The sequence below is a fragment of the Ochotona princeps genome, chromosome 2 (genome assembly GCF_030435755.1).
Source record: "Ochotona princeps isolate mOchPri1 chromosome 2, mOchPri1.hap1, whole genome shotgun sequence".
Classification (NCBI taxonomy): Eukaryota; Metazoa; Chordata; class Mammalia; order Lagomorpha; family Ochotonidae; genus Ochotona; species Ochotona princeps.
The window spans coordinates 124,545,468-124,557,487 of NC_080833.1; positions in this window are offsets into that span (position 1 = coordinate 124,545,468).

The window sequence follows — 12,020 nt, forward strand, 5'->3', positions numbered from 1 at the left end:
TTAGACATTCAAAGTGATACTGAAGATCATCTCCAACAGAAGTTACCAGTAACTTTTTTAACTCACAATTTACCTAGCAGAGACATAGCCATGCAAATTCAAAGTAATGCCATTGACCTTACTGTAACAAAATTAATAAGAGAAACCATGTTTCTGTTAATTCAGCCAGTCATTACTTAAAACATATGTCAGAAGGTGGCATTAGTCAAGTTTCACAACATATTGTGTAAATACAATTATTATACATGTACATACACATAACATTTTACAGTCCTTTTAGAAGAATACCAAGCAGTGTCATGAAAATAACAAAGTGCTTACGTGAACACCAAAAACCCACAAATCAGAAAGTTAAAACAATGTACTGCTAGAAAGAATGTTTTATGTGTAGTTTAATACAATATTTCTAAGGTAATCTCTTGTATTTTTTGTTTGAAAGAATTTGAGGCAAGCATGTAATGAAAAGTATCTATAAATATTAAAGATACTTAAGTACCTATGAAGATTAAATACTATATAAAAACCTCTAAATAAAGTACCTATACATGTAAATTATTTTTTAAGATTTTAAAAATTATTATTGGAAAGGCAAACACACATAGAGAGAGCAGAAGTATCTTCCTTTCCCTGGTTCACTCTTCAAATGGCTGCAACAGCTGGAATTGGTTCAATACAAATCCAGGAGTGGGGAGCTTCTTCTGAGTCTCCCACATGGGTACAGGGGACTCTACTGCTTTCGCAGGCCAGAAGCAAGGAGCTGGATTGAAAGTGAAACAGCCAGAATTTGAACTGGTGCTTATATGGGATGATGACATCAGCAACTAAGGCTTAGCTTGCTAAGCCACTATATCAGCCTTTAAACATGTTCTTTATATTGTTATTGGAAAAGCAGTAAAAAGCCAAAATGCCTCTAGACATGTGAGTAGGTAAAGCTTTTATGTTTGGATAAGATCCCAAAAACAGAGGAAGCCATTAAAAACAGACAGAATGGATTTAATGCAAATAAAACACTTCTGCACAGCAAAGGAAACAATAAAGTGAAGAGACACCAAACAATGGCATAATAGCCCAGAGGCTGAAGTCCTTGCTTTGCACCTCCCAGGATCCTATTATGGTTCGTGTCCTGGCTGCTCCACTTCCCATCCAGCTCCCTGCTTGTGGTTTGGGAAAGAGGTTGAAGATGGCCCAAAGCCTTGGGATCCTGAACTTTCATGGGAGTCATGGAAAAAGCTCCTGGCTCTTGGCTTCCAATTGGCTCAGCACGGGCCATAGTGGTCACTTGGGGAGTAAAACAGCAGATGGAAGGTCCTTTTCTCTATCTCTCCTCTCCCTGCAATTCTGACTTTACAATGAAAAGAATAAACAAGACTCTAAAAAAAAAATCTCATGAAAAAATATATGTTGGAAAAACAACGCATGGATTTCAATTCTTTTTGGAATCAAGGTTGTCTCTTTTGGTTTTAAAGATTTCTTTATTTCTTTCTTTCTTTCTTTCTTTCTTTATTTATTTATTGGAAAGTCAGATATACAGAGAGGACGAGAGATCAAGAGGATGATCCTCTGCCTGAAGATTCACTCTCCAAGTGGCCACCATGGCCAGAGTTGAGCCAATTCGAAGCCAGGAACCAGGAGCCTCTTTCTGGTCTACCACGTAGGTGCAGTGTACCAAGGCTTTGGGTCATCCTCAATTACTTTCCCAGGCCACAAAAGTAGGGAGCTGGGAATAGAACTGATACCATATGGGATCCAGTGCTTTCAAGGTGAGGATTTAGCTAACAGGTGAAACTGAGCTGGAACAATTCAGGCAGCTGCATTCACCAGCATGTACTTGGTGCAGGTGACAGAACAAATTGAAGCCTATGCTGTCTGGTGCATAGAGAAATCAAACCTGTGGTCAACGCAGATGGAGTTTCTTTGGTGCCTCCCCAACTAGACTGCTGGATTCAGACCCTGGCCATAAGGAGACTCACAGGATATGTAATGCTACCTTGGAGTGCATGCACCAAGTCTGGGACTCCTCAGTTGCTTGTGCCAGAGAAGTGGACAGCATCTCGAGTTGCACATAGAGGACATGATGACCGGCCATGCAGGCCGTCAACGGATGTCGACTGCATCATCAGAATACAAAGGGTAGAATAGGCTTGAGAGGTCTCACATTTTGCAGCCTGTTCCTGTGGATGTGTTAGATGAACTTTATCAACCAGTAGATCTTGGAAGATCGTCTGAACCATGCAGCAACAAAATAGACATTTTAGGAAGAAAAATGTGGATGTCTCCAAGATGACAATTACATGAGACTCAGATTTACTTCCTAGGTTTCTAACTCAACACAAAGCACTTTGTTACATGTCACCTTTCCAGAAAGCTTCAGTCTGGAAGATCCACAGCCCATGAAAGAGAAGGCATTTTCTTTTGCAGCCATTGCCTGAGTAGTGGTACTGTCAGTGTAAGCTAACAGCCTCATCTTTTCATCCACATTTCGTGCGAGCATTTCCCTAACGATGACTATGTAGCTAATGTACCAAGCTGCGAAGTTCATTTGAGTTCTAGTTTGTTAAGGAATTGTGCACCAAGGGAGTAAGTGTGTTTTCTTCCCCACTGCAAAGAAACTAAAAACATTCTCTTCTGTAACATGCATAAACACACATGAGAACTGAATATGTAACAAGACAGCACAAGGGTCAACCAAACCAGGTAAACAGGAACCATTTCTGAAAGCATAACTTTTCCCTTTATCAGAGTTCACTGTATGAGGAATTCCGGGTAAATAATAGTGCTCAGACACTATTAGGTTTTTATCTAAAAATCATTTAGGAACAGGTGCCTTGGCTCTAGAAGCTCTGTGTCCAAGTGCTGATATGCTCTATCGGTCCTTGTTGGTTTCTGTCTTGATGTCTACTTCCAAGCCAGCTCCTTGCCTGTTGCCAGGGAAAGCAGCGGCAAGGGGGATAGCCCTAAAGCCTTGCAACTTTGCTCCCAAGTGGAAGACTTTGAGAAGCTTCTGGCTCCTCTTTTGAGAATAAAATTTTTGGTCTTTTTGGCCATTTGGGGAGTGAACCAATACATGGAAGATCTTTCCTTTTTAGTCTCTATGCTCTTCCAAAGTCTGAATTTCTAAAAATAGATAAATTTGAGAACTTTTAAAATTCATTCTACAAGGAAAATTTTGTAAAATTACCTTTTTAATGTAAGAGCTCCTAATTTTATTTTGTTCATCTACTCAAATGATACCATGAGTATTTTTTTTTGACAAGTTACATTAAGTTCAATGCTGAACAACCTATCATTTATAGCATTAACCACATTTGATCACAATGCGTAAATAATATTTTTGTTGCTGGGTTTGTCCCATTACCTTCTGTTAGTGTTTTTCCATATGTGAATACAAGAGATATTGATCTGTCATTATCTTACACTCTTTTTTGCATTTAGCATTCAGTGACGCTGGTTTCATGAAAGGAGTTGCATCTAATTCTCTTCTCTTCATAATTGGATGTGTTTTAATGTGTTATGTTTACTCAGGGTGTCAGTCCTTCAGGAATCTTTGATAATTTCTCTCTCAAATAATTTCATCTAACTTATTGAGTGGAACTCTTTTGTGTCTATAGTCATCTCTCTAGTGTACATCCCAATTCCTGAATCATAATCTCTCTCTCCTCTTTTGTCTCTCTCTCTTTCCTCTTTTGCTCTGTCTCTCTCTCTCTTGAAGAAAACACAGACACACACACAACCATACATGAATACACAGATGGAATACATTCAGATTCAGTTTTCTAATACTTCTAAATAGCTTGTCAGATGCCACAGCTCTGTAGTGATCTATCAAGGAGTCACAAAGTATAGTTATTTTCCACCTCCAGTTTGTATAGATGCCAGAATCAGGATACAATGATGTCACCCTCATTTCCCACACAGCTGAAATATCCCACACATTTGGGTTAGACTCTGTTGCTCTTCCAGGAGCATGAGTAAGGAGCTAAATTCAAAGTGGAATAAGCGAGGACCATTAGCTGGATGAAGCCTAACCAAAAATGCCACAACATCGGCCCCTGAATATGATAAATGTTGAGAGAATCAGAAGTCACAAGAAAAAGTCCCTTTTCCACTGATGGCCACTTGCTAAATGAGGACACCATAGAGAGAAAAGGTTGTTACCTTGGAGGTGGAAGATACTTCCCCACTCCCTCCTAACTCACAGTGTAGGCTACAGTGACCTTGTTGGCAGGGGAGCACTGCAGTCACTCTGTCTGCAACCTTCTATGTGACATTCTCGCTGCACTTCATAAAAATACAACAATAGCTGTACAGAAACACAAATCCTCCACTCCACCAGGTGCCTAAGTTGGTGGACAGTTTTGGGTCCAAGCCACGTGCACACAGCTTTTACAATCATGCTATTTATAATTAGTTTTCTATTATTGACTGGAATAATGAAACCAAAATACAAACTCATAAAATCATAGGCCTTACAATTCCAAAAAGATGTGTTTTGTGATTGACTGTAAAATGGCAGTCTCTTGTGGCTCAGGGGTGAGCTAAGTGATAGCAGTGATGCTTTCTGTGCTTATATCCCACTACAAACATCCAGGAAATCTCTCCAGGTGAAACACTTGTTTACTGTCATTGAGTGAGCATCAGTCACTGGGAATACCTCACCTTAAGCAATGTGATTTAGTACTTAATACCTATCTACCCAAATACTTTCCTAGGCCAATATTGAAGCAACAACATTTCTGCTTTAGCAAAGGCAAAGATCTGACTACAAGACACAGATGTGCTAGCTTTGTAGGTGGAGGGAAAAGATCCTTCTCTAACCTACTCTCTTTATGTATTAAATTGATAACATAGAGTTGGAAAAAAGAATTCTGCATGATGAATTAATGTAATATGCAGTAAAGACCCAACCTCTGTCTAGATACAGAGCTAAGCAGAACACACATCACAGGCACTGGGAGCTTTTCTGAACATTTGGCGGGGAGGGATAGGGCCTAGTGAACGGTATTTCAGAATAATGTGCAAGAGATTGTTACTTGGTTAAACAGCCTCATCATTGAACAAACAACTCAGGATGTACATTGTCAAATTTCCAGTTACCACAGGAGTGATTCAGCTGGAGCAGAGCAAATCACTGTTATTGTGGCCATTGCTTGGAACTCCCTTTTTTTGCTCTGAAAGATGTCTCACCTGCTATGCAATGAACAGAGAACACTAGGACTGTGAATGAGTGGCACAACTGTTAAGATTTTGCTTGTATGCCCACATTACATATCTTAGTGTGTGCATTTGAGTGCCACCTCTGCTCTAATACACTCTTGCTAAAACGTACGATAGAAGGCAACAGGTGATGCTTCAAACATGTGGGTCCTACCATCCAATGGGATAACTAGGTGGAATTTCGAAATCCTGGATTCAGCTTTAACTGCTGTGTTTGCAATGAAGCAGATGCTCAAAGATTGCCACTCCTCCCTGTTTGTGTGTGTGTGTGTGTGTGTGTGTGAGTGTGCACTGCCTGCTCTCTGCTGTTTTATCCCTGTCTTTCAAATTACAGACTATTTTATATAAAGTGCTTCCTCTGTGGTTCTTTCCGGTCTCATTCAAACAAGTGTTCAGGCTTCCTCCATGGCGATGCAAGCTAGGCATCTCAGTCCTCTGGTCCATTGCTCCTAAAAAACCCTTCTAAGTTTCTTCTCCATCAGGTGACATAGAGAGCAGAGATTGGTTCTGATCTTTCTAGCTCTAGTTTTCTAGAACTCTGAGTTCATTCTTCTGTGTACGCACAGGAGGGAGTAAGAAACAATACAGAGAGAACAGTTACAAAATGTTTTGGTTGGATATAATTATCTACATCATAAGTGCTTGTGACCTGGGTTAGAATTACAGCAGTACAGACACAGACTTGAGAACATGTTCTGGAATATTATCTTAAATATATTTGCATGAATTAAATAATATGTAAAGGAGAATGATTTTTTTAATTCACTTTATTTTATTACTATTTTTTTCATTTGAGATTCTTTCATTGCAAGCATATACCAAGCAGAGAGTCCAGCATCTAATTGTCCAGATAAATTCAACAGTTTCTTGGGGAGATCATCTATGGTCTGCAGGTAGAGCTGGCAGAATATCGTCCTGATCAATTAAAAGCCGCAACATAACATCAACAACAGCTTACAACATTATGGAATTAATTGTCAAGGTATTGAGTAACCAATATATTTTAAAAAATGCAAGTTCTTAACCACACCCTGTGATTACTTCATTGACATTTTGATTTTAGTTTATATACAACCAGCTTCCATACACCTTATAATGGCTATAGGGTACTATTCAGCTGTCTCGTGTCTATCCTCATTTTAGTATTTAGCAGTCCATAGCGCTAAAGTATAATTCTACTGGACTTGGCAGATTTTAGGATATTCCAAACTGGCTTAGAACTCTAGCAAGGCATATGTCAACAGTTAAGGTATAGAACTGTTTAAAGAGGGGTGTGCAGAGAAACCTTCCATTCCCCAGTGAGGATTATCTAATATCTGTGTCCTACCTAGTAAGGTATATGTGAATCCATGCTGACCGTTTCCTATCTGGTTCTAAGCTTTCCCTGTTGTTCTCTGTCTATCCATTCTAATTTTGTTTGTTTGTTTGTTCTTTGGGGGAGGGGTGCTCCAGAGCAACCCTGATGGTCATTGCAAGAGAGGATGGGGATCCAAAGTTGGAACTAAGTAAGGACCAGAGAAAGCTCCTCTCCCTAGTCCTGAAGGGAATTTACTGTTCTTCTGTGTCTATGGACTGCTCAGGGCTCCTGGCTGTATGCTACTCAGACATGGGGCGGGAGGGCAGAGAAGTCTTCCATCTCCTTAGAATATGTGGGGAAGACGTGAAGTATAACCTACCAGGAACATAACAGGTAACTCATACACGACAGACTCGAATCAGCATTAGACAAGAGTAAAACTACAAAGATATACAAGGGGAATCAAGAGCGATCCTGACAACCTCTTAACAAGAGGTCATATGCACAGAGCGGGGGGGCGGGGGGGTGGATCCTGGAGTGGAGCAGGTAGACAGGAGGAGGCTTGCATCCCAACCCTGGAGACCCTGGATCCACACCAAGGATTTTCAGTATGGGCACAAAGGACTAAATCCCAACTGCCAAGAAGATCACTGGGAATTGGAGAGGTTGAGCAGGTTTTAAAATGAGGAGGTCTTAATTGCAGGGCTGGAGCAGTTTCTGCAGATGGGGACGTGGCTATTTGAGTGGGTCACTTGAGCTTTAGGGAAAATCAGGTAAAATGAGAAAATAAAAGATCCCTGAGGTTTGATGATGAATGGCTTATTGGATATGGAAAGTTTGTATAGAGAAGACTTGCTGATTTTTCCAAGGAGGATAACAAGAAAAAAAATAGAAGAACTGCATTTCCAGGGGAGTATAGGAGACAAGGTTGCAGTGGAAACCCCACAGAAGAGAGGCGCCTTGGAGAACGATGGGCAGTACAGACAGCTGAGAGTGCAGACACCTGCATTAGCTCCACAGCCAGGGGCTAAAGGAAACACCGCCCTCTTGGAGTGAGGTGAGTGGTGCCTGCGGTGCCCTAGTCACTCAAGGCAAAGGAGTCCATTTCACATGGGGTCGTCATATCGTAGCTGTTATTTCAAGCATCATTTCCTTGCACATGAATATCCAGTTGTTTCTGCACTAGTTGTTGAAGAGGTCATTCTCCCTCCGCACAGCTCTGCATCTCAGCTCTCCCATCTATACCACTAGTTCTCAACCTTAACCTACTGCTTAGAATGCCTCACTCTGTTTAGATCATGGCAGTTTTATAATTTCAAAATAGGAAATGTGATCACTTCAAATTTTTCTTTTTCAATATTATTTTGGCTATTCTGGACCTTTATAACTTACGCAAATTTGACAATCAGCCATCCCATTTTGACTAAAACAGGGAAAAATGTTCAGTTAGGATGTTTTCACAATCTGCTTTCGTATTTACAAGGCAGCAATGTACACAGCAAGATTTCATGCAGCTGTTCACACTCCGAATGTCCAAACCCATCAGGACTGGCCCAGTCAAAGAGAGAAGCCCAAAACTCTGGTGTGGATGTTACAGTCCCAAGAACTGGAGCCATCTCCTGTGGCCTTCCACATTGCCTTAGCAGAAGGATGGCACAGGGACCAGATCTGGGACTGGAACCCAGGCCCTCTGCTGTGGGATGCAGGCACCACAAACACTGTCTGAGCCACTTTAGTAGGACTTTTTCCAAGGACTTTGCCCACTTTCTAATGGCTGTTTAGCCGAGTGCTGAGTGGCAGGTGATTTTTGTATTGTCTGTATTCTATAGTGTTACCAGGTATATGAATTGCACGTATTGTATCCTATATTTTATCTTCTTATCTGTGTCCCATCTGACACAAAAGTTTAAAATGTCGGTGAGATTCAGTGCATGTGCTTCTGGTGTGACATCCAAAAAATTCTTGCTAAGTACACTGTCATGAGGTTCCCCCCTTATATTCTCTTCTAAGAGACTTGTATGAAGAAAATTTAATTTCAAAGACTGGAAAAAAAAACCTGAAAATAAAAGCTGAAGTCAATGTTTATCATTTGGGAGTAACAACATATTTACTAGGGTGGAGACTGTAGTGACAGTTGGGAGACCTGTATCCTCTATTGGAAAGCTGGTCCAAATGCCAATTACTCTGCTAAAATTTCAGTTTCCTGCTGATGTGCCTGGGAGACAGTAAATGATGGCCCTGCCATCCGTGTAAAAAACAGTTGCTAGCTCTTGGCTTTCCCTTAGCCCCATACTGGTTGCAAGTGAACCATTCTGGAGAGTGAACCAGCAAATAGAATATCTATATCTCTCTATATGCCTTGTCTGTCTGCAACTTTAACTTGAAAAACAAATAAATTAACTTTTCTCAAAAGGAATATTACCAATAGAGATGATAGAGAAATTTATTGCCACTTAAAATTTAACTCTGGGGCCTGGTGCAGTGGCCAGTGGCTAAAGTCCTTGCCTTGAATTTGCCGGGATCCCAAATGGACACTGGTTCTAATCCCAACAGCTCCACTTCCCATCCAGCTCCCCACTTGTGGCCTGGGCAAGCAGTTGAGGACAGCCTAAATCCTTGGGACCCTGCACCTGCATGGGAGAACTGGAAGAAGTTCCTGGCTCCTGGCTTCGGATTAGTGCAGCACTGGCCATTGTGGTCACTTGGGCGGTGAATCATCACACTGAAGATCTTCCTCTTTCTCTATCTCCTCTCTGTATATCTGACTTTGCAATAAAAATAAATAAATCTTAAAAAAAGAAAATTCACTCTAATGAGTAAGTCAGAAAAGACATATTAAAAACATATCATTTGACAAACTTAGTTTTGGAAAATTTCCTCTTGATTGGTGCTGCTTAGACTGCTTTGTGCTATTAAGGATACAATTACTTCAGATATATTCCAGGTTATAAAACAGGCATTTGATTAAGGTTCATCTTATAAATATAATGGCATTATTTTGATAAGTTACTTATTTTTTCTTGGAACTTAGTATTTCAGAAATATTCTCCCTTCATCATTTTTTGCAGTGCCAAGTAAATATTCCCTTGTGTTATATTTACTAATGAAACAATGGGAGATAGAGAGTATGGGATTCTTCCAGTTAAACCGACCTAGGAACATGTTTTGTTGAAGTATTCATTCATTTGAGCTCCAAAATATTTTGTTTGCTTTTTCTATGTATACCAGTTATTTGTGAAAAGTTATCCTTTTCATCTACGGTACTCTCCAAAAATTATCATAAAACTAAAAGACATTGCCCCAATCCCTCTAGTGGAATTCTTTCTTCATGGTATGAGTCTGAAAACCTTTTCTGTATTGGATCAGATAGTAAATATTATAGTCTTTCCAGGCCAACAAGTCCTGCTGCATCTGCTTCGCTCTGCCAGGGTACTGCTAAAGTAACACAGGCACTGGTCAATGAATGGGTGTAGCCACCACTGACATGTTTGGGGATTCTTACACTTGCTCAAGTACACCAAAATAAACTATTCTCAATGAGATACCCAAAAAGATAAACAATGTTTTAGGTCAATGGATGAAGAAATTGACCAACAACTTAATATAGTCATGTTCCACATCGAATCCCATTTCTGCCTCCTGACTCCAACATCTTTCTAATGCAGACACCAGAGGACAGCAGGGAAAGCTGCAGTAATCGGGTTTGCACTCCTCTAGGATGGATTGAAGTTGCATTCTTTACTCTCAGATTTAACACTGAATCAGCCAAATATTACTGAACTCTGATAGAAGGTGTGTGTTTCTCTCTCTCTTTCCTCACAAATAAATACAGAATTTAAAAAACAAAACACATCAGAAAAAATGTCCACAATCTTTTTCCTTACACATCTTTAGGACAAATGTATGGCCTGGGAAGTATTCTGTATTTTAAATGTATATACAGCTTTGGTCTTTTCTTAACCTGAGATATATAAACAGGCCATCTAGTGGCTGCCTTTGGGGGTGTCTCATTTGTTACCAAATGTGGTACACCTGTGCACAACTATCATAGCCTGATGAGACTCAGAGTGATCTAATGGAAACAGGCATACAATTTGGGAAAGAAATTGTAAGAAGAAACAGGGAAAGGAATTTCCTTCCTCTTTTCACAAGGCTTACTCAAAACAGTGTTCAGGAATGGCTGTAGTTACCTGAGCTCTCATGCTGTTAAGCAAATTTACTTCCTTTTAAATTAGCACCGAAGAGTACCAGCTGCTCCCAGAATGCCCTGGCATCAAATAAGAGCTCTGGTTCTATTTTAGGCTCTTTGGTTTTGAAACAGAATCTCCTTAGGTCTCCCTCTTCATCCTCCTCCACGTTCTCCCCCTTCTCCTCCATCTTTCATCTACCTCCTTTTATCAAAGTAAACTTGGTTAAGTGTTACAGGAAAGAAACGAAGAACTTAGCCAAACATTGCTGATCAATCCAGAAGAGAATAGGAAAGAAGTATCCAAATACACCCTAGATGTTCCTAATTTATGAGACATTACAAAGAGAAACAAAATGCTAAGGAAAATCAATGCAAGGGGATTGTTGCATTAGTAGGCATATTTTAGTCTGAAGATGAGGGAGGTAGATTGTGACAGGGTATGACTTTCAGAGTGATCATTCTACATAAGAAAGGGAGGGTAAAAACAGACATGAAGGGGATGACACAATGGCTCAATTGTTTAATTCTCCACCTTGCAGTCTTGGAGTTCTGTATGGTCGCTAGTTCGTATCAAGATTAATCCACTTCTGATCAAACTCCCAGCTTGTGGGCTGTGAAAGCAGTAGAGCATGGCCCAAAACTTTGGTAGTTTGCCTACTCTTTGCTTCAGATATATCAGCTTCAGACGTTGAGGATTTTGGGGGAGTGATCTAGGAGACTGAGACCTATCTCACTCTCTTTCTCTATCTCTGCATATATTTGGCTTTGAAATAAAGTAAACTAATAAATCATTTTTAAGACAGACATGAATGAGACAAAGGGAGAATAGAGAAAGAAGTTATTGCAATAGTGTAACTATATCACAACAGTTCCTGATAATCATGGCGATACAAGGATTAAGAGGCACTAAGGTGGAGTTATAAGGTTTCTAGAATAAGAAAACATAATAGTTAAAAGACTTTAAAAAAGAATTTTGAATCCATATCACACTCAGAGGACATCGAACGATATACTGAAATTGAATTATAGAGAACAGACAACCCAGGAAGATGAAGTATTACACAAAGCCATGGATGATAAATGTTTCCAGAAGTAGAGTACTCAGCTGTACCTAATGATTTAGGCAGCAACTACATGGCAGTAACATAATTTTTAACTAATAGAATAACTTAAAATAATGGAAGAAGAAAAACAAAATTTACATAAAGCTGGGTTCATATAAGGTGCTGATTCATTCATTAAATCACTGAGCACCTATTATGTGCAAAGAATTCCCCGAGACCTTCATGAAATGCAAAATGCATTTTGTCTAGTGCTTGA